We start from the raw sequence: 21,945 nt of genomic DNA, 5'->3' as shown, positions 1-21,945 counted from the left end.
TTGCCTATACATGCGTGAGACTGAGACGCCTGTTTATTTTGTTTTAAGTGCGTGCAGGGTGTGAGAGGGGAATCGATGTGCTTTGATTACAGCTTGGTAGTTGTAGTCTGTGAAATTAAAAAGCACGTGTGTGTGAAGTATCCAAACAATGACACCTTCATTTCATTATGGCTGCTTTAGCAACACACCTTAAGCTACTGTGTAGTGGGTCCCATTTAGAAGTGGCTACTTCATTCGCGCTTTCCTTGACTCATGGAACTGTGTGAATGTTATTACAACTTTTCGCCACGATATGGCAGTTTAAGTCCGCTTGATACTGTAAGTCGTAAGCCATTGGTTTCCAAAGGAGATTTTATTTGTGTCGCCAGCATAGCCTATTGACAATTTATGTTGTAAATAGGCCTACCTTATAATCCTACCTGTAGCTTAGGGAAGCTAACAGCTTTCTATTAGGATCTAGTTTGTTAGTTACAGTTTTGTCATAACTCCCTAATGCATTTTTGCATTTAGAATAGCCAGAGCGTGTATATCTCAATCTGAAAATTAAACAATATCGGGTGCCTATGGACTAGGCTGGGTGAACCCAGCCTGATCTGCCCGCTATTTATTTTTTGATTTCTTAAAAGATTGAGCTTGGTCTGATGAAAGCCAGACTAGCCATGGACCTGCAGTTACACAATGCAAGGGAACATGAATCAGCCTATATTTGCACGAACAATAACGGACAAAAGCTCTTCAACTTTGGCCCGTTAAAATGTGTATGAACAGTCTAGCGACGCATTTCATCAAGGCCCATTTGGACATGTCAGTTATTTGCACCACTGGTTAGATGTAAAACAGCATTTCGTTTCAGACTAGGCTACTGTTACTTAATTTGTGCTAGTTACAACTATGTCCGTTGAACGTAGCCTACCAGTTGAGTTATTCATTGCTAACATTAGCTATTGATAGGCCTACAGTAGGTGCATTAATAACTATAGCTAACATTGTGAAATTAATTGTCACTGCCGTGTTTGGCTGTCATCTGTCAAACTTGTCAAAGTTAGTTATAGTTGGTTATATAATTAGTTTTAATATAATTGGTTTTATAATTGGTTTTATGGGGTAGGACTATTCAGCATGGAATCAGTATAGTGCATTTTGACCAACATAACATTAGCTATTGAAAAAAAACAGCAGACATTTGTACAAAATCAGTTGCATGGATGTAAGAAAGCATTGCTTTGTTCAAGATGGGAAGAAACTGCGGTAACACTTTACTTGACAGTATCGACATAAAAGTGACATGACACTGTCATGAAATTATGACTGTCATGACACATGAACCCCAACCCTAATCCTAACCTCTAACCTACAGTAATCCTAACCATAACCCTAAACCTAACTTGTTATGACAAAAACGAATGCCACTTAATAACAGAAGCGTTATGTCATAAATGTTTATGACTTGTTTATGACACATTCATGACAGTGTCATGTCACTTTTATACTGATCTGAGAAATGCGCCAAAGCAACTGTGAAAAACTGTAAATAAAGATGAATAGTTCCATTGTTCTTTAGCACACTGCAGACTATGGCACTAACTTGAACTTGAAGTTCTTTACAGCTTGTAACTACTAACGAGATCACTGATTATCGAGACTTAGATCTGTGTTGATTTGAATGATGGTTCAATCTCAAATCTGATTCTCTCTCTCTCTCTCTCTCTCTCTCTCTGTCCCTTTATTGCCAAAGGCCTTCTTGCACCATTCCACAACCTTTACAAAAGCATTAGCCTACTTCATATTTGTGATAAGTGCTTTGGGAAGTTGGCTTGCTGAACCATGGATCCTTGACCCAGACAGAGATCTGTTGATAATGATGTAACATGATCAAGGTTCTCCTGGGTGATTTTCTTCTGTGTAGGTGAATTCCTACTGAATTCCTACTGCCTTTGATGGGAGCCATGTTTTTCTTGTATCTTCTGCTGAAGAGCAGCCCCAGAGCATGGTGCTGCCCCTGTCCTATAGAGTTCGGGCGACAACGTCACGTTTGTGTAGCAGCGGCCATTTTAGCGGAACGCTGTAGGAAGATATAACGATTACCAATGAGAAAGTGTCCAGAGGAGATTAGAAAAGAAAGGGACTGTGATATAAGCAAATGTGAGCTTCTTCACAAAGACGAGATGTACAAAAAGAGAACGGAGTGTTCTTTTTGCTTGTCACACAATTTTCTAAACAGGTCTTCCAAACATCATAACCCCATACCAAATCTGCAAAATCATACACTAATTCTCAGTGTTTGACTCAGTTTTCAATTTCCTAAAACACGTTCTGCAAAACACCACGCACAATTTTCACACAAAAATCTATCAGGAAGTAACTTGATTTCGTTTTTCAAAATGCCACACTTATATGCCACTTATTCACACTCAGTCTTCAATGTACAAACACTCATTACTTTACTGAACACCATCCAATCATTGCTTTAGTATAGGCCTATGAATAGATATCTATATATAGGTATAGACTCTTTCAATCTATTCCTAGAGGATTTATGGTTGAAATGTTCAGAACCAATGCAGATATCTTGAAATTAAAAATTAATCTGACTTTAGCGTAATGTACTTTCTGCAGTTGAAAGGGTCTATAGGCCAAGGGCGTAGGTTTGGTCTGAGCCTTGGTGGGGACAAATCAGCGCGATTTACCCTTATAGACTACTGTACATTACAAGATCTGTACGAGATGATCCGCAGCACTGAAGTGAGAAATGATTTAACTCTTTGTGTAGCGCATGTGAGCGCTTTTTTCCCCATTTCAACCTGAATATTGGTGGGGACATTTCAGTTGTAATTTGACATTGGTGTGGACATGTCCTTCGGTCCCCACGCAAATCTACGCCCCTGCTATAGGCCCTCTCAAACACACACACACACACACACACTTTTCTTTCTTTGAAAATACAGTAATTTCTGTCTTTGGTCTAATCAGTTTTTTTAAAACTCCATGTACATCTGGTGGTCATTGTGTTTTGCTTCCTTTTTTTATGTTGACTGTAACATACTGTATTCACAACAGCAAATTATTTGGGCAAAGTCACTACTTTTGGTTTCAATAGTTTACATGTTTACTGTGTATTTCAACTTCTCTCTAGATGACTTTCACTCTTGTATGGAAATATACATAGAAGCGAAGCCCATGAAAAAGAAGAGCTTTAGGTTTTGAGTAACAGTGTCTATGATGTATCTAAAATGTCATATTATGACAAAAGTGTTTATAATGTGAGGCGAATGTTTAGAGAGGTGTTTATGACATTTTGAATGTTGCGTGTCATTTTGCTGCAGATTTGAGGCATTTTTCATTTCAAAAAAGCATGTGGCATTTTTATAGGCTGTGTTTGAAAAATGAAATCAAGCTACCTCCTGTTAGATTTTTGTGTGTTAGGTAGAACATTGTGTGTGGTGTTTTGAAAAATGTGTTTTAGGAAATTGAAAACTCAAACACTGAGAATTAGTGTATGGTTTTGCAGATTTGGTGTGGAATTATGGTGTTTGAAAGACATGTTTAGGAAATTGTGTGACAAGAAAAGATTTAGTGTGTAGGCAGTTGAAAAAAAACTGTATTTGCCACTTCTTCACACTCATTGATGATTTCAGGTTGAAATGTTCAGAAGCAATGCAGATGCATCATAACATAAAACGCATCATAACATAAAACACTTTATGTAACTTGTCTTTTTTATTTTTTTGTTTGTCCTTAAGTTACCATTAGCTGAATGTTGTTTTCTGTGCCTCTGGAAATGCTTTAGGAATACAGTTTGTTTCTACAGTTGAAAGGGTCCATAGGCCTATGAATACATACACGCCCAGCACACTAATGTGTTTTAAACACTGCAGTCTTTGTGTTTCTATTTTTATTGTCATCTTCTCAGACTCAGTCTTCTGTGAATTGTAGAATTTATTTGTCAACAAAATATTTACAAAAAAACAAATATTCTTATAGAATAGAATCACAGTTATCAATGCTTTTGTTTATGCAAAGCACATTGAATGACCTCTGTGTATGAAATGCGCAATATAAATAAACTTGACTTGACTTAATTAAGGTCAAATTTTTGTGAATGTAAGTGTAAGTGAATGTACTCTAATGTACTCTGAATGTACTCTAAACAAATAAAAAAATGTAGCAACAAAACTAAAGAAAAAAGAAAAAAACAATTACTGTAGAAATTGCTATTGAACAAAAAAACATTTTTTTCTTTCATGTGTGCATGTGTGTGTGTGTGGGGGGTGTCATGGATCCTGCCTTCTGTCCAGATCTGGCCACAAGTCCTCATTGACATCGCAGGCCTCTCGGGCTAGGCAACGGAGAAAATATCACCTTGTGTGCCATATCCACCCTTGAACTGACCCCACCTCACAAACCGGTTCGCAAGCAGGTAAAAGTGTGGCCTGAGGGAGCCTCTGATGCTCTTCAAGACTGCTTTGACACAACAGACTGGGAAATGTTTAAGCAGGCAGCCACTTACAACAACCAGACAGACATAGAGGAGTATACATACACTGTAACCTCTTACATCACCAAGTGCATTGATGATGTGACCCACACAAAAGACACATTATCACTCGGGCTATTGAAAACAATCTCAATTGTTTTCAAACACTTTCCGTTGGTTTTGTTGAAATGATGTGCCTCTGATAGATCTGAGGCACTTAGGTTGATTGCGGGAGATTTCAATGGCCTGATAAAGGGCCTACACTGACCTGGAAATGTGAGCTTCTTCACAAAGACGAGATGTACAAAAAGAGAACGGAGTGTTCTTTTTGCTTGTCACACAATTTTCTAAAGGAAGAGGTAGGTACATTTGGCAGAGTTTTGACTGTGCTGTTCCAACCATGCCCACTGCCAGCCACCTCTTAGTCAAAGGGTTAATATCCGACCGCATTAATCGCAAATTCAAATCTGCACACTGTCTGTGGGTGTAGACAGGGCAAAACCTACACCAATCCGATTAAGGTCACTACCAGACTTATTATGACCGCCGCGCAGCGAAGCGGCGGTCATATAGGTTTAGTCAGATTTGTTTTTTTTTTTTTTTTTTTTTTTTTTTTTTTTTTTCGCATGCCCAAATTTCCGTCAATGATTCCCGGGACACTGAAAGACCGGGGTACACGAAACTTGGTGGACATGTAACCCCACATGGATAGCATGGAACCATCGTTTTTCGTTTTGATCTGTAGCCCCCCCGCTGAATTGGACCCCCCGAAAGGAGGGTAGGGCAGACACAGTTTTCTGTGAATATCTCGAAAACCGTAGGGTTTAGGAGGACCATTTTTTTTTTGTATGTTGATCTCAAGGGGCCATGTCAACCCATTCCATAACCACTCATTTCATGTATAGCGCCACCTAGTTAAACACAAAAAAGCAAAAAATTAGGTGTTTTCATCTCAATATCTCTGGCTGACAAGGTCAAAACTGCACGAAATTAAAAGTGTAGGATCATTATGACACCCTCTGAATGCATGCCACGTTTTGTGTACTTTCGTTCATGGGGGGCCTTACAATAAAATAATTTATGTGTACATTTAGTGACGTACACCAACAAGGATTCCCGGGACACTGAAAGACCGGGGTACACAAAACTTGGTGGGCATGTACCCCCACATGGATAGCATGGAACCGTCATTTTTCGTTTTCATCTGCAGCCCCCCCGCTGGACTGGACCCCCCGAAAGGAGGGTAGGGCAGACACAGTTCTCTGTGAAACTTTTATGGTATGTTGGTCTCAAGGGCCCACATCAACCTGGCTCATAATCACTCATTTGTGATTTGCCCCCCCCCCCCCCGGTAAAAAATGAAAATCAGTAGGATTAAAAGAAAGCCAAAATAAATATTCATCATCATCATCATCATGGCTGCATTTTCAGTATTGGCGAGAAGTAGTCGTTTGTCCACTAGATGGCGCATCGTTGCAGTGAGACGTAATTTTGTTGGAAGTTAAAAGTGGGTTGGAAAAAACAATGGACGCTTCATACAAGGACTGTAATTTACTGCAGCGAACATCTAATAAGGATAGGACGATGTTCACATGAAGTGTAATTCCCATTTCTTCTTGAAGCCGAAATAAATCTGAGGATGTTTATCGGACATGCTTGGTTTTTACTGCAGGTACGTTAATCTTGTAATATCAATAAGGACCTAGGTAATGTTACCGTTAGCGTTGGTTGAGTGATGGAGGCATTTGATTTATTGCATTTGTAGAAAACTATAAATGCGGTTATACCAAGCAAATGTATAGCAGCACTGTTTGTATCTTTCGACTGTCATTTATTGCACGTGCTACAAAATCATTCTGTGCAATGGAAGATTTACCAACGTTACACCGGTCTGATACAGTTTTGCCTATACATGCGTGAGACTGAGACGCCTGTTTATTTTGTTTTAAGTGCGTGCAGGGTGTGAGAGGGGAATCGATGTGCTTTGATTACAGCTTGGTAGTTGTAGTCTGTGAAATTAAAAAGCACGTGTGTGTGAAGTATCCAAACAATGACACCTTCATTTCATTATGGCTGCTTTAGCAACACACCTTAAGCTACTGTGTAGTGGGTCCCATTTAGAAGTGGCTACTTCATTCGCGCTTTCCTTGACTCATGGAACTGTGTGAATGTTATTACAACTTTTCGCCACGATATGGCAGTTTAAGTCCGCTTGATACTGTAAGTCGTAAGCCATTGGTTTCCAAAGGAGATTTTATTTGTGTCGCCAGCATAGCCTATTGACAATTTATGTTGTAAATAGGCCTACCTTATAATCCTACCTGTAGCTTAGGGAAGCTAACAGCTTTCTATTAGGATCTAGTTTGTTAGTTACAGTTTTGTCATAACTCCCTAATGCATTTTTGCATTTAGAATAGCCAGAGCGTGTATATCTCAATCTGAAAATTAAACAATATCGGGTGCCTATGGACTAGGCTGGGTGAACCCAGCCTGATCTGCCCGCTATTTATTTTTTGATTTCTTAAAAGATTGAGCTTGGTCTGATGAAAGCCAGACTAGCCATGGACCTGCAGTTACACAATGCAAGGGAACATGAATCAGCCTATATTTGCACGAACAATAACGGACAAAAGCTCTTCAACTTTGGCCCGTTAAAATGTGTATGAACAGTCTAGCGACGCATTTCATCAAGGCCCATTTGGACATGTCAGTTATTTGCACCACTGGTTAGATGTAAAACAGCATTTCGTTTCAGACTAGGCTACTGTTACTTAATTTGTGCTAGTTACAACTATGTCCGTTGAACGTAGCCTACCAGTTGAGTTATTCATTGCTAACATTAGCTATTGATAGGCCTACAGTAGGTGCATTAATAACTATAGCTAACATTGTGAAATTAATTGTCACTGCCGTGTTTGGCTGTCATCTGTCAAACTTGTCAAAGTTAGTTATAGTTGGTTATATAATTAGTTTTAATATAATTGGTTTTATAATTGGTTTTATGGGGTAGGACTATTCAGCATGGAATCAGTATAGTGCATTTTGACCAACATAACATTAGCTATTGAAAAAAAACAGCAGACATTTGTACAAAATCAGTTGCATGGATGTAAGAAAGCATTGCTTTGTTCAAGATGGGAAGAAACTGCGGTAACACTTTACTTGACAGTATCGACATAAAAGTGACATGACACTGTCATGAAATTATGACTGTCATGACACATGAACCCCAACCCTAATCCTAACCTCTAACCTACAGTAATCCTAACCATAACCCTAAACCTAACTTGTTATGACAAAAACGAATGCCACTTAATAACAGAAGCGTTATGTCATAAATGTTTATGACTTGTTTATGACACATTCATGACAGTGTCATGTCACTTTTATACTGATCTGAGAAATGCGCCAAAGCAACTGTGAAAAACTGTAAATAAAGATGAATAGTTCCATTGTTCTTTAGCACACTGCAGACTATGGCACTAACTTGAACTTGAAGTTCTTTACAGCTTGTAACTACTAACGAGATCACTGATTATCGAGACTTAGATCTGTGTTGATTTGAATGATGGTTCAATCTCAAATCTGATTCTCTCTCTCTCTCTCTCTCTCTCTCTCTGTCCCTTTATTGCCAAAGGCCTTCTTGCACCATTCCACAACCTTTACAAAAGCATTAGCCTACTTCATATTTGTGATAAGTGCTTTGGGAAGTTGGCTTGCTGAACCATGGATCCTTGACCCAGACAGAGATCTGTTGATAATGATGTAACATGATCAAGGTTCTCCTGGGTGATTTTCTTCTGTGTAGGTGAATTCCTACTGAATTCCTACTGCCTTTGATGGGAGCCATGTTTTTCTTGTATCTTCTGCTGAAGAGCAGCCCCAGAGCATGGTGCTGCCCCTGTCCTATAGAGTTCGGGCGACAACGTCACGTTTGTGTAGCAGCGGCCATTTTAGCGGAACGCTGTAGGAAGATATAACGATTACCAATGAGAAAGTGTCCAGAGGAGATTAGAAAAGAAAGGGACTGTGATATAAGCAAATGTGAGCTTCTTCACAAAGACGAGATGTACAAAAAGAGAACGGAGTGTTCTTTTTGCTTGTCACACAATTTTCTAAACAGGTCTTCCAAACATCATAACCCCATACCAAATCTGCAAAATCATACACTAATTCTCAGTGTTTGACTCAGTTTTCAATTTCCTAAAACACGTTCTGCAAAACACCACGCACAATTTTCACACAAAAATCTATCAGGAAGTAACTTGATTTCGTTTTTCAAAATGCCACACTTATATGCCACTTATTCACACTCAGTCTTCAATGTACAAACACTCATTACTTTACTGAACACCATCCAATCATTGCTTTAGTATAGGCCTATGAATAGATATCTATATATAGGTATAGACTCTTTCAATCTATTCCTAGAGGATTTATGGTTGAAATGTTCAGAACCAATGCAGATATCTTGAAATTAAAAATTAATCTGACTTTAGCGTAATGTACTTTCTGCAGTTGAAAGGGTCTATAGGCCAAGGGCGTAGGTTTAGTCTGAGCCTTGGTGGGGACAAATCAGCGCGATTTACCCTTATAGGCTACTGCACATTACAAGATCTGTACGAGATGATCCGCAGCACTGAAATGAGAAATGATTTAACTCTTTGTGTACAAAATCACTACTTTTGGTTTCAATAGTTTACATGTTTACTGTGTATTTTAACTTCTCTCTAGATGACTTTCACTCTTGTATGGAAATATACATAGAAGCGAAGCCCATGAAAAAGAAGTGCTTTAGGTTTTGAGTAACAGTGTCTATGATGTATCTAAAATGTCATATTATGACAAAAGTGTTTATAATGTGAGGCGAATGTTTGCTTTAGAGAGGTGTTTATGACATTTTGAATGTTGCGTGTCATTTTGCTGCAGATTTGAGGCATTTTGCATTTCAAAAAAGCATGTGGCATTTTTATAGGCTGTGTTTGAAAAATGAAATCAAGTTTCCTCCTGTTAGATTTTTGTGTGTTAGGTAGAAAATTGTGTGTGGTGTTTTGAAAAATGTGTTTTAGGAAATTGAAAACTCAAACACTGAGAATTAGTGTATGGTTTTGCAGATTTGGTGTGGAATTATGGTGTTTGAAAGACATGTTTAGGAAATTGTGTGACAAGAAATGATTTAGTGTGTAGGCAGTTGAAAAAAAAAAACTGTATTTGCCACTTCTTCACACTCATTGATGATTTCAGGTTGAAATGTTCAGAAGCAATGCAGATGCATCATAACATAAAACGCATCATAACATAAAACACTTTATGTAACTTGTCTTTTTTATTTTTTTGTTTGTCCTTAAGTTACCATTAGCTGAATGTTGTTTTCTGTGCCTCTGGAAATGCTTTAGGAATACAGTTTGTTTCTACAGTTGAAAGGGTCCATAGGCCTATGAATACATACACGCCCAGCACACTAATGTGTTTTAAACACTGCAGTCTTTGTGTTTCTATTTTTATTGTCATCTTCTCAGACTCAGTCTTCTGTGAATTGTAGAATTTATTTGTCAACAAAATATTTACAAAAAAACAAATATTCTTATAGAATAGAATCACAGTTATCAATGCTTTTGTTTATGCAAAGCACATTGCACACAGTTATCAATGCTTTTGTTTATGTAAAGCACATTGAATGACCTCTGTGTATGAAATGCGCTATATAAATAAACTTGACTTGACTTAATTAAGGTCAAATTTTTGTGAATGTAAGTGTAAGTGAATGTACTCTAAACAAATAAAAAAAATGTAGCAACAAAACTAAAGAAAAAAGAAAAAAAACAATTACTGGAGAAATTGCTATTGAACATGTGTGCGTGTGTGTGTGTGTGGGGGGGGTGTCATGGATCCTGCCTTCTGTCCAGATCTGGCCACAAGTCCTCATTGACATCGCAGGCCTCTCGGGCTAGGCAACGGAGAAAATATCACCTTGTGTGCCATATCCACCCTTGAACTGACCCCACCTCACAAACCGGTTCGTCAGTGACTTCTTTGCTCGCTTTGAAGCACAAAACAGCAGTTGCCCACAGAAGACCCCTCCCCCTCCACACGAGCAGCCCCTGTGCCTCTCTGCTGACAGCGTGAAGAAGACACTTGCTGCTATCAACACCCGTAAAGCAGCAGGCCCAGACAACATCCCAGGTCATGCGCTGAAGGACTGCGCTGAGGAGCTTAAGGATGTCTTCACAGACATCTTTAACACTTCCCTGAAGCAAGCCATCGTCCCATCATGTTTCAAAGCTGCCACCATCATACCTGTGCCGAAGAAAACTGCTCCATCCTGCTTCAATGATTACCGCCTCGTGGCACTGACACCCATCATCATGAAGTGCTTTGAGCGGCTTGTCATGTCACACATCAAATCCATTCTCCCCCCCACCCTGGACCCCTTCCAGTTTGCATACCGAGCCAAACGGTCCACAGAGGATGCAATCTGCTCTGCCCTCCACCCAGCCCTCAAAAAAAAAAAAAAGAGACTCATATGTGAGATTGCTGTTTATAGACTTCAGTTCTGCATTCAACACCATAATACCACAACAACTCATCTGCAAACTTGACAAACTGGGACTCAGTACCTACCTCTGCAACTGGCTACTGGACTTCCTCTGTCAGAGGCCTCAAGTAGTACGTGTTGGCAACAATATCTCAAGCAGCATCACACTGAGCACGGTCCGCTGCTCTTCACCCTGCTGACGCATGACTGCACTGCAACCTACAGCAACAACCACATAGGGAAATTTGCTGACGACACAACTCTGGTGGGTCTCATCACCAAGGGCAACGATACTCAATACAGGTTGGAGGTCGACCTTCTGAACACGTGGTGCAGGGACAACAACCTCCTGCTGAACGTCAGCAAGACCAAGGAGATTGTTGTTGACTTCCGGAGAGGTCACACCCAACACCTGCCACTGACCATCGACGGTGCTGTGGTGGAGAGAGTGAGCAGCACCAAATTCCTGGGGGTGCACATCAGTGAAGACCTCTCCTGGACCACCAACACTGCATCACTGGCGAAGAAAGCTCAGCGCCGCCTGTACTTCCTGCGGAAACTCAGGCGAGCAAGTGCTCCACCAGCCATCATGACCACATTCTACCGAGGCACCATTGAGAGCATCATCTCCAGCTGTATCGCTGTGTGGGGCGGAAGCTGCACTGAATACAACAGGAAAGCCCTGCAGCCCATAGTGAACACAGCTGGAAGGATTATTGGTGCTTCACTCCCCTCCCTGAAGGACATTTACACCTCCCACCTCACCCGCAAGGCGACCACAATTGTGATTGATGCAAGTCACCCTGCTCACAATTTGTTTGATCAACTGCCCTCTGGGAAGAGGTATAGAAGCCTGCGCTCCCGCACCACCAGACTCACCAACAGCTTCATACACCAGGCTGTTAGGATGCTGAACTCTCTCCCCCCTCCACCCTCAGCTACATAACATCCTGGACTTTTGGACCCACAATGGCTGCCTTGCACTACTCCACTTGCACTACTCCACTTGTACACTTGCACACTTTGCAACTTGTTGTTATTGTCCTGTTGTCCTGAAAACACTTCTGAACACACTTCTGCTGCTCTTACATAATTTGCACCACTATGCCACTTGCATACTTAGGTCAAACAGAACTACCTCAGCCATTTATTGGCCTGACTTTTGCACTATTATATTGACTGTCTACTGTATGCACAATTGCACAGTTTTGAACCCAAATTTAATTTTGCTGCTCTTAATTCTTCATTGTATGTGCCTTCTTATTATGACCGCCGCGCAGCGAAGCGGCCATATAGGTTTAGTCAGATTTTTTCTTTTTTTTTTCTTTTTCGCATGCCCAAATTTCCGTCAATGATTCCCGGGACACTGAAAGACTGGGGTACACGAAACTTGGTGGACATGTAACCCCACATGGATAGCATGGAACCATCGTTTTTCGTTTTGATCTGTAGCCCCCCCGCTGAATTGGACCCCCCGAAAGGAGGGTAGGGCAGACACAGTTTTCTGTGAATATCTCGAAAACCGTAGGGTTTAGGAGGACCATTTTTTTTTTTGTATGTTGATCTCAAGGGGCCATGTCAACCCATTCCATAACCACTCATTTCATGTATAGCGCCACCTAGTTAAACACAAAAAAATAAAAATGAGGTGGTGTAATTGAAGGTATCTGTGACCTAACATAGTCAAAACTGCACGAAATTGAAAGTGTAGGATCATTATGACACCCTCTGTATGCACGCCAAGTTTTGTGGAATTCCGTTCATGGGGGGCCACACAATAAATTAATTTATGTTACTATACACCAACTGGCCTGTACTGTAGGTGGCCAGAGACAGTTTTCTGTGAATATCTCGAGAACCGTAGGGCCTAGGAGGTCCACCTTTTTTTTGTATGTTGGTCTTAAGGGGGCATGTCAACCCATCCCATTACCACTTATTTCATGTATAGCGCCACCTAGTTAAAAATTAAAAAGCAAAAAATTAGGTGTTTTCATCTCAATATCTCTGGCTGACAAGGTCAAAACTGCACGAAATTAAAAGTGTAGGATCATTATGACACCCTCTGAATGCATGCCAAGTTTTGTGTACTTTCGTTCATGGGGGGCCTTACAATAAAATAATTTATGTGTACATTTAGTGACGTACACCAACAAGGATTCCCGGGACACTGAAAGACCGGGGTACACAAAACTTGGTGGGCATGTACCCCCACATGGATAGCATGGAACCGTCATTTTTCGTTTTCATCTGCAGCCCCCCCGCTGGACTGGACCCCCCGAAAGGAGGGTAGGGCAGACACAGTTCTCTGTGAATCTTTTATGGTATGTTGGTCTCAAGGGCCCACATCAACCTGGCTCATAATCACTCATTTGTGATTTGCCCCCCCCGCCCCGGTCAAAAATGAAAATGCAATATTATTCTGCTTTAATCGCCCCTATCTTCAGTTAAGATGTTCAGAACTGCACCAAATTTTATGTGTATGATTGACCTGGCATTCTCTGGGGGTCTGGGGGTATGCCAAGTTTCGTAGAATTTCATCCATGGGGGGGGGGGCTAAAAAAATTAGGTTATGTGTACATTTAGTGACTGTACACTCATTGGCCTGTAAATGGCGGTGCACACATATAAACATGAACACACACAGGCACCCACATACTATCGGTATTAGAACGGCCGATACATAATTACAAATTCAATAGGATCAAAAGAAAGCCAAAATATTCATCATCATCATCATGGCTGCATTTTCAGTATTGGCGATAAGTAGTCGTTTGTCCACTAGATGGCGCATCGTTGCAGTGAGACGTAATTTTTTTGGAAGTTAAAAGTGGGTTGAAAAAATAATGGACACTTCCTACAAGGACTGTAATTTACCGCAGCGAACATCTAATAAGGACAGGACGATGTTCACATGAAGTGTAAGTGAGGATGAAGTGAGGATGTTTATCGGACATGCTTGGTTTTTACTGCAGGTACGTTAATCTTGTAATATCAATAAGGACCTAGGTAATGTTACCGTTAGCGTTGGTTGAGTGATGGAGGCCCATTTGATTGATTGCATTTGTAGAAAACTATAAATGCGGTTATACCAAGCAAATTGATAGCAGCACTGTTTGTATCTTTCGACTGTCATTTATTGCACGTGCTACAAAATCATTCTGTGCAATGGAAGATTTACCAACGTTACACCGGTCTGATACAGTTTTGCCTATACATGCGTGAGACTGAGACGCCTGTTTATTTTGTTTTAAGTGCGTGCAGGGTGTGAGAGGGGAATCGATGTGCTTTGATTACAGCTTGGTAGTTGTAGTCTGTGAAATTAAAAAGCACGTGTGTGTGAAGTATCCAAACAATGACACCTTCATTTCATTATGGCTGCTTTAGCAACACACCTTAAGCTACTGTGTAGTGGGTCCCATTTAGAAGTGGCTACTTCATTCGCGCTTTCCTTGACTCATGGAACTGTGTGAATGTTATTACAACTTTTCGCCACGATATGGCAGTTTAAGTCCGCTTGATACTGTAAGTCGTAAGCCATTGGTTTCCAAAGGAGATTTTATTTGTGTCGCCAGCATAGCCTATTGACAATTTATGTTGTAAATAGGCCTACCTTATAATCCTACCTGTAGCTTAGGGAAGCTAACAGCTTTCTATTAGGATCTAGTTTGTTAGTTACAGTTTTGTCATAACTCCCTAATGCATTTTTGCATTTAGAATAGCCAGAGCGTGTATATCTCAATCTGAAAATTAAACAATATCGGGTGCCTATGGACTAGGAGCCTGATCTGCCCGCTATTTATTTTTTGATTTCTTAAAAGATTGAGCTTGGTCTGATGAAAGCCAGACTAGCCATGGACCTGCAGTTACACAATGCAAGGGAACATGAATCAGCCTATATTTGCACGAACAATAACGGACAAAAGCTCTTCAACTTTGGCCCGTTAAAATGTGTATGAACAGTCTAGCGACGCATTTCATCAAGGCCCATTTGGACATGTCAGTTATTTGCACCACTGGTTAGATGTAAAACAGCATTTCGTTTCAGACTAGGCTACTGTTACTTAATTTGTGCTAGTTACAACTATGTCCGTTGAACGTAGCCTACCAGTTGAGTTATTCATTGCTAACATTAGCTATTGATAGGCCTACAGTAGGTGCATTAATAACTATAGCTAACATTGTGAAATTAATTGTCACTGCCGTGTTTGGCTGTCATCTGTCAAACTTGTCAAAGTTAGTTATAGGCCTACTCAGATTTGTAATGCGTCATTCACTATCTGATTTTATCATCAATATGTGCACACAGCTTGCTATTATTTTGGACAGACAGTCCCGTATTGACCAACATCTGCATCCTCAGAAAAGCAAGCACAAATTAGCAAACAAACAATCTCCGTGGTTGATACTAAAGGGACAAAACTTAAGGTGCTTTGTGCAAACGGCCCTAAGGAGATAGCAATAACGTTAAATGAAATGCATAGTAGCCTAGGCTAGCCTACTATAGCCTAATGTGTAAATGAACCTCAGCCTGCCATTGAGTGGTTATTTTAGTATTTTAGTTTAGTGTCGCTGTTTGACTTACAATCTGTTAGATGGTGTATTTCCCTGCTATCTAAATAAAAAGGCTATGATCGGGTTTTTGTTGCTCGGATCGGATACAGATGTAAGAAGTGGCTACTCTGCCACCAGGCAGTCTTGCCATCTCCTCTGCAGCATTACTTTTGACGACGTCCACTAGCTTTAAAACTTCACCCACAGGTTCCGCTGGAGATTTTTTTTTCCTTTCTGAAGGACATCGATAAAAACCCTACACTTTTTGCTGTATATCTGGCGGCACAAAATCAAACACAACACGTTTTCGTTATTGTTTCAACTTTGATCAACAACAATGTTTTAACTATGTAAGGTCAGTGGAAGCCGCTTGCATTCTGCCACCTGGAAGGATCTTGGAGCCTATTGTTTACAAACATTCTGAAATGCCGTATTGTTTACTTATTGTTTATATTATTACCAGTTACCAGATGTGCTTGTATTTTGAATGGAAGTGTTTTTCCAAAGACAACAGGAGATTTCTAAAGTGTCTAATGTAAGAAACCGCGGTAGTGTGGTGTGTTTGCAAAATTGCAAACAATGTGCAAGCAGAAAATGTGTTTAAGCTAATGGTTAGTATAGTATAGTATAGTATTGTAATGATCTGAGCCTAGCTATTGATGACTGTGCTCCCATGATGCTGTTCGGTTGATGTGTTATGTTGAATGTTAATGTTAACCATGCAAGTTTCCAATGTTGTGCGTCCTGACTGTCGTGTTTATGTTTATAGTTGATTACAGTGTTCATAACCGGGTCTAACTAGTGTGTGTTGTAGATACAGCCTCACATAGATGTTTAGTGCTGGAGCATAAGGGCCAGGTCTGGCCCGGCATTATGCGTTCGTGTGTTTTGGTGTGTGTAACCAATAAAAGCCATTCTAAGACAAACTGTGCAGTTTGTTACTGTATAGTATAGTATAGTATAGTATATATACTCTTTTGATCCCATGAGGGAAATATGGTCTCTGCATTTACCCCAACACACACAGCACACAGTGTACACACAGTGAGGTGAAGCATACACTAATCCCTGTGCAGTGAGCTGCCCTCATCAACAGTGGCGCTCGGGGAGCAGTGAGGGGTTAGGTGCCTTGCTCAAGGGTCGGGGTTACTGGTCGGGGTTCAAACCGGCAACCCTCCGGTTACAGGTCCGAAGTGCTAACCAGTAGGCCACGGCTGCCCCAAGGTAGTGTTTAAGGTATGCTACAAGACGTATAGGTATTGAGTAGAGATGCACCGATTGCAATTTTCTGGGCCGATACCGATTTCCGATTTTTCATAGAGTTTGACCTGCCGATACCGATTTTAGCCGATTCCGATTTCATTTCTTCTAACCATTTTACAGCACACACACAAATAGTTATTTTCTATCTTTTCTTTGATAGACCATGTTAATATAGACGTGTAATCAACTTATCAATGATGAAATGGCTGTTAAAAAAAAATGGAACCGGTGAGCAGACAGATTCTTTTTCAAGTCTAACTTCAGATGCAGTATCAAATTATGGATTAAGTTAAGTTATGGAACACCCATTTTATGCTTCTCACATCCAATATCCAACTAAAGATTTAAGAACAATTTTCATGATACATTTGAACCATGTAACATATTTTCATATGCATTGATGAATTTATGGGAGGGCGAGGTAAAGGGGTAACAGCCTAGGCTATCACGCAAACACAGGGGAGAAGTGCTAATAGCGATTAGGTGCTCCACCATATGAAAACAGTGCACGTCTGTTTTGCGGTGAAAAAATTAAATCCAAATTCCGGTTAAATGCATCAATTAGGCTATAGAAACTTTCAGAGACGACTGATTTAGTATTCAGAGCATCAGTTTTCTTCATTGTAGGCTACTATGTCAAAAGCAACTTTAACGTTTGTTTGCCTTTCTAATAGGCTATCGTTTGTTCACTTTCACGACATCCACTTCTCAATCTGCTAGACTAGGGTATTTTAAGGCATAGCCCTAGTCTACGTGCAGTAAATAGTTAGAGTATTTTTTTTTCAGTGGAGTAGAACTACTAGGGCTACTGTATGTCGCTGCTTGTTGACATCTTTGATTATTTTTAATGTCGCAGTCATTTATCTCCGTTCAGCAGGCTTGTGGTTCAGCTGTGGGCATGCAATTAGCGGCAGTAATGGGTGGTGATGAGCGATGTTTACGTAGCCTAATGAAGTGACAGCTTAGTAAATTCCACGCAGTAGGCCAATGGTAAAGCACAGTGTTTGCCACATAGAAAAACTCAGTAGCCTATTAGCGCTTTCTTTGTAGCCCTACTTCCAGCCCTGAGTGTTGGCCTGGTTGCTAACTTCTTCAAACTTTGCAAACTCAGATGGGTGTTGTTACAATTGCGGCGCACGAGTGTATTTGATCGGCATAAAATCGGCATGTCTCAGACTGACCGGCCGGTCGCCGGTCATGGCCGATCACGTGAAAATCGGCCGATTCACCAGCCGATCTATCGGTGCATCTCTAGTATTGAGGCTTTGGTCTATTTCAATTTTAATTTCAATTTCAATTTAATTTCACTTATAGAGAGCCAAAACATTACATATGTCTCATGGCGCTTTACAGAGTGTTAAAACATTCAAAGAGAGCCCATGAGTAACAGGGGCGAGGAAAAACTCCCTAGAATTGGAGATACATATATGAACGGTCTAAGCATTTTTTTTAGTGTGTTAGCAATAGGCAAAAATTGTAATGTCTTTGGCCAACTTTTTGAAAAGTCTGCCACATGACACCTTGTGTGTATGTGTGTGTGAGAGAGAGAGAGAGAAAGAGAGAGAGAAACATTATCAAGAGGTCAAAGAAGCTTTATAATGCTTTGTGACACTTCAAGCTGTAAAGGCTTATACCATCAGATTTTTTTATGAATGCAGCCGTGTGTATGTATTAGTGCTGTCAGTTAAACGCGTTATTAATGGCGTTAACGGAAACCTATTTTAACGGCGTAATTTTTTTTATCGCGAGATTAACGTTCATTTTGGTGTAACAAACTTTGTAGTTTTTTCACATGCTGTTGCAACAACTAGTAACGTTAGAACAAATACAACACCACACCGATCTAGCCAGACCGGAAACTAAACAATACGCACTGACGAATGGAATGGAACAGAACGTTGTGTGCTGCATACACGCCCCCTTTTAGGGGGAAGATGACTGATATAATGGAAATCTATGCTGCATCAAAGTGGAGAGCGAAACGTGCTTATAGTAAACTTACTAAATCTTGAAACAAACATGAATAAAAGGCACAAAATAAGGTTGGTGTAAGAGTTATCTGTGTGTTTATGGGATTAATGTGACCATGTTTACTAACAGGAGTGTCACGAATGATAGGCACAGTCAAACTGCCAGTGGCTGACTAATTAAGTTCAGCAAGCTTAACTTTACATGTCATAACATCAACTAAACATAAGTCACACATTCATTCTATCACTTGTAATATGAACGTAGCCTATTTCCTACAACTAGGTGAGATAATTGGCTATGTTATACTGAAGTTCCACAGTTAGCTAGCTAGCAAGCTAACCATTTTGCATGGGATATTATGGTAAGGGTACATGCTAAATTTGTATAATAAATGGGATATTGCAAACGAATAAGGTTGGTAATGTACATCGTTTCGACATGAGTAAGTTACATAAACACAATTCTTCATAACTGCCGTGTTAGTAAAATGATTGAATGTCCTTCGAATTAATAACTAGATCAGGGGTCTCAAACACCCGGCCCTGCCCAATTCCGGCCCGCGACGTATGACAAAATAATAATGTAATCCGGCCCTTGAGGCTATTAATTGCGACAAACAACGACACTGATTAAAATAGACGATAGATCCAGGTACGGTGACAAATCTCATTTGTAGATCTACTCTGCTCCACTATGTGCAAGACATCCAGATCTTGATTCAAACCCAAAATCGCTGCGCAAAGTTTTCAGGAAATACTTTACACGCGAGAAACACAAAGACGTGCATTTGTAATGACGCGGAAGCGATGCAGGCCATAGTGTTGCAGAAATTGAAGCAGAAATTAAGCAGAAATAGGCCTACACCAAATGTTGGAAAACGTTCACGTGTGATGAAGTCTTAGGTAAGCTATGTTATTCACCTATTCTAATTCTGAAGGAGAATATCCTTTTGGAGATTATGATCGATCGTCTATGACAGTGATAGTCACGTTGCGTCTGTGAATAGAGGTGCGTGTATACAACGGTGTCCACTAAGCATACCATGCTTGTTTCAACCATAGACATAATATACATAGACACCGCATCGACCGCTACTCCTTACTAGCGCTGACGAGACGTGGGGCCGCCATCTTGGATCGGTCATCCACTCCACTCAGTGTAATCTCTTTGGCTGGTGCAATGAGCTGTCAGCGCATTAAATTAATCATACCTCACTGAATGCCGAACAGATTTTCACGCGGTTTTGTTTGCTGCAAAGGTCATACATGTAGCTATGATACAGGCCACATTGTTCGAAAATACAAAATACAACCAATAGTACGGTAATGTTAAATCTTACTTGTGAAAAGTAAATCCCCCGAGTATGGTCCGCCGATTTGAGCAGGAACATGCTGCACAGTGCTGTCATCTTGTGTTTTCTGCTGCAACGCAACGAGGAGTATGACCGGTCCAAGATGGCGGCCGCATTTCTTGTTTCCAGCAGCCAATGCGGCGTCTATGTATACTGTATTATGTCTATGGTTTCAACCCTCTGCCCATAGCTTGGAGGTTGCACTGATAATCGTGATGATAGTGTCCGTAATTGATGTGGTACAGACAGCAGGGCTAGTAGAAATAGGGCTCTAAAGAACTACAAAGTCACCCGCAATATGATGCGAACTTCTGGGTACTGCAGATTACCCGCGATAGGAACTGTTTGACCAAAATACTTTATTGTAGGCCTATATTGTAGTAATCTATTACTAAACCACAACATCTTAGGTGTTGGTATACATCTTAGGTGTTTTCCTGTTAATTTGTTATGTGGGTTATATGAAAAAAGGAAAGTAAACCTGCTTAAATATGTTCATCCAGTATTTACTGAAAGGTGCATAATTTGAGGTTCTTGCCATCCAGTGACAAATTAGATGGGTAAATTTACCCCCTTCATAAACTTTTGTTTTACTCAAAGATTTTTACATTTACAGTAGGACTTTATCTCTGACCACTTTCAAGCCATGGCCTTTTGAAATGTTGATAAAAAAATCCAATGGTGTTGCTTTCTTAACCCTGATGCCTAGTTTGCCAGGTTTAAAAAAGTTATGAGAGGAAATATTTTTATTTGGTGTGAAACACACACACATATCTGTTTTTATGTTTTTCATTTATTTTATAATTTGTATTCATATTTATTTTATCATTATTTTATTTATAAGCTAAGGTTGCTAGCACAGGTGTCTAAAACTAGATAAAAACACTTGCACTTTCTGTTTGCAGTTTTGTGTGGTATTTGAAAAAAAGAACATTGCATTTTCAGAAATAGCCGGCCCTCCAATCAGATGACGTTGGCAGAATTGGCCCCCAGCTCATTTGAGTTTGAGACCCCTGAACTAGATGTAACGTCAACATGTGATTACTAGCTGTCTTTCAATGATATAATGTATCTTTATGATGATGCGCCGTTAGTAGGCTACGTAAAGGCATGCTGCACACACTTGGTTGGGCTAACGAGCCGGCCAAAGAGTAGTAGCCTAGGCTGACGCATTAGTTGTGTGCCGCCAAAGATTTTTTCACCGTCACTTGTTCTGTTATCAACATTCCTCTTTGGCTGCTACTATTTGCGATGCACTCTGCTTTCGACATTCATTTACATTAGATTCCATTCTTTTCAATACAACAACGCACACCAGCATCGCACTTTGCAGCCGTGTAAATTCAGTTATATTTGGTCGCTGCTCCATAAAATCCATTGTTCATCCAGTGTTTACCTGTTAAAAACTTCGGCGTTGATGAGTGTGGCAAGTGACAGTGCACCATAGACTGTAGACCTATAAAATGGCAATGCACTCATGTTGAAAAGTTGAATGAATAGTATGAATATAATATTTTTTTTCTGTTTGTTATGCCCTTTATAATGTGTGTAGGCCTACATTTTGTGCATGCACTTCTGCAGTAGCATTTATTTCAGTTTATATCAGCTATATTTCTGAAGAATATATTGTTTTGCAGGTCTGCTGCACATCTTTTGAAATTTGATTTGAAATAATCAAATAGACCTATGTCTTAAAGTTCAGTTAATAAAGTAACTTGCTTTGCTTTCATTTGAATCCCAATCAAGATAAACATTAATTGCTTTATTGTTAATATGGACTCCTGGAAAGTTCAGAAATGC

The 21,945-nt window shown here is 40.2% G+C and overlaps 1 long non-coding RNA gene across 1 annotated transcript; it reads right to left on the bottom strand.

Moving 5' to 3' along the window:
- Positions 1 to 8,050: 8,050 nt before the first annotated feature.
- LOC121693355 lies at positions 8,051 to 10,806 on the bottom strand. The gene is made up of 2 exons (XR_006025477.1): positions 10,772 to 10,806; positions 8,051 to 8,438 (listed from the first exon to the last, which is right to left on the bottom strand). It is a non-coding gene; the product is annotated as an uncharacterized LOC121693355 (long non-coding RNA).
- Between the last annotated feature and the right edge of the window lie 11,139 nt (positions 10,807 to 21,945).

This window comes from Alosa sapidissima, chromosome 19 (genome assembly GCF_018492685.1).
Source record: "Alosa sapidissima isolate fAloSap1 chromosome 19, fAloSap1.pri, whole genome shotgun sequence".
NCBI lineage: Eukaryota > Metazoa > Chordata > Actinopteri > Clupeiformes > Clupeidae > Alosa > Alosa sapidissima.
This window is presented reverse-complemented; position numbering and strand designations above follow the sequence as displayed.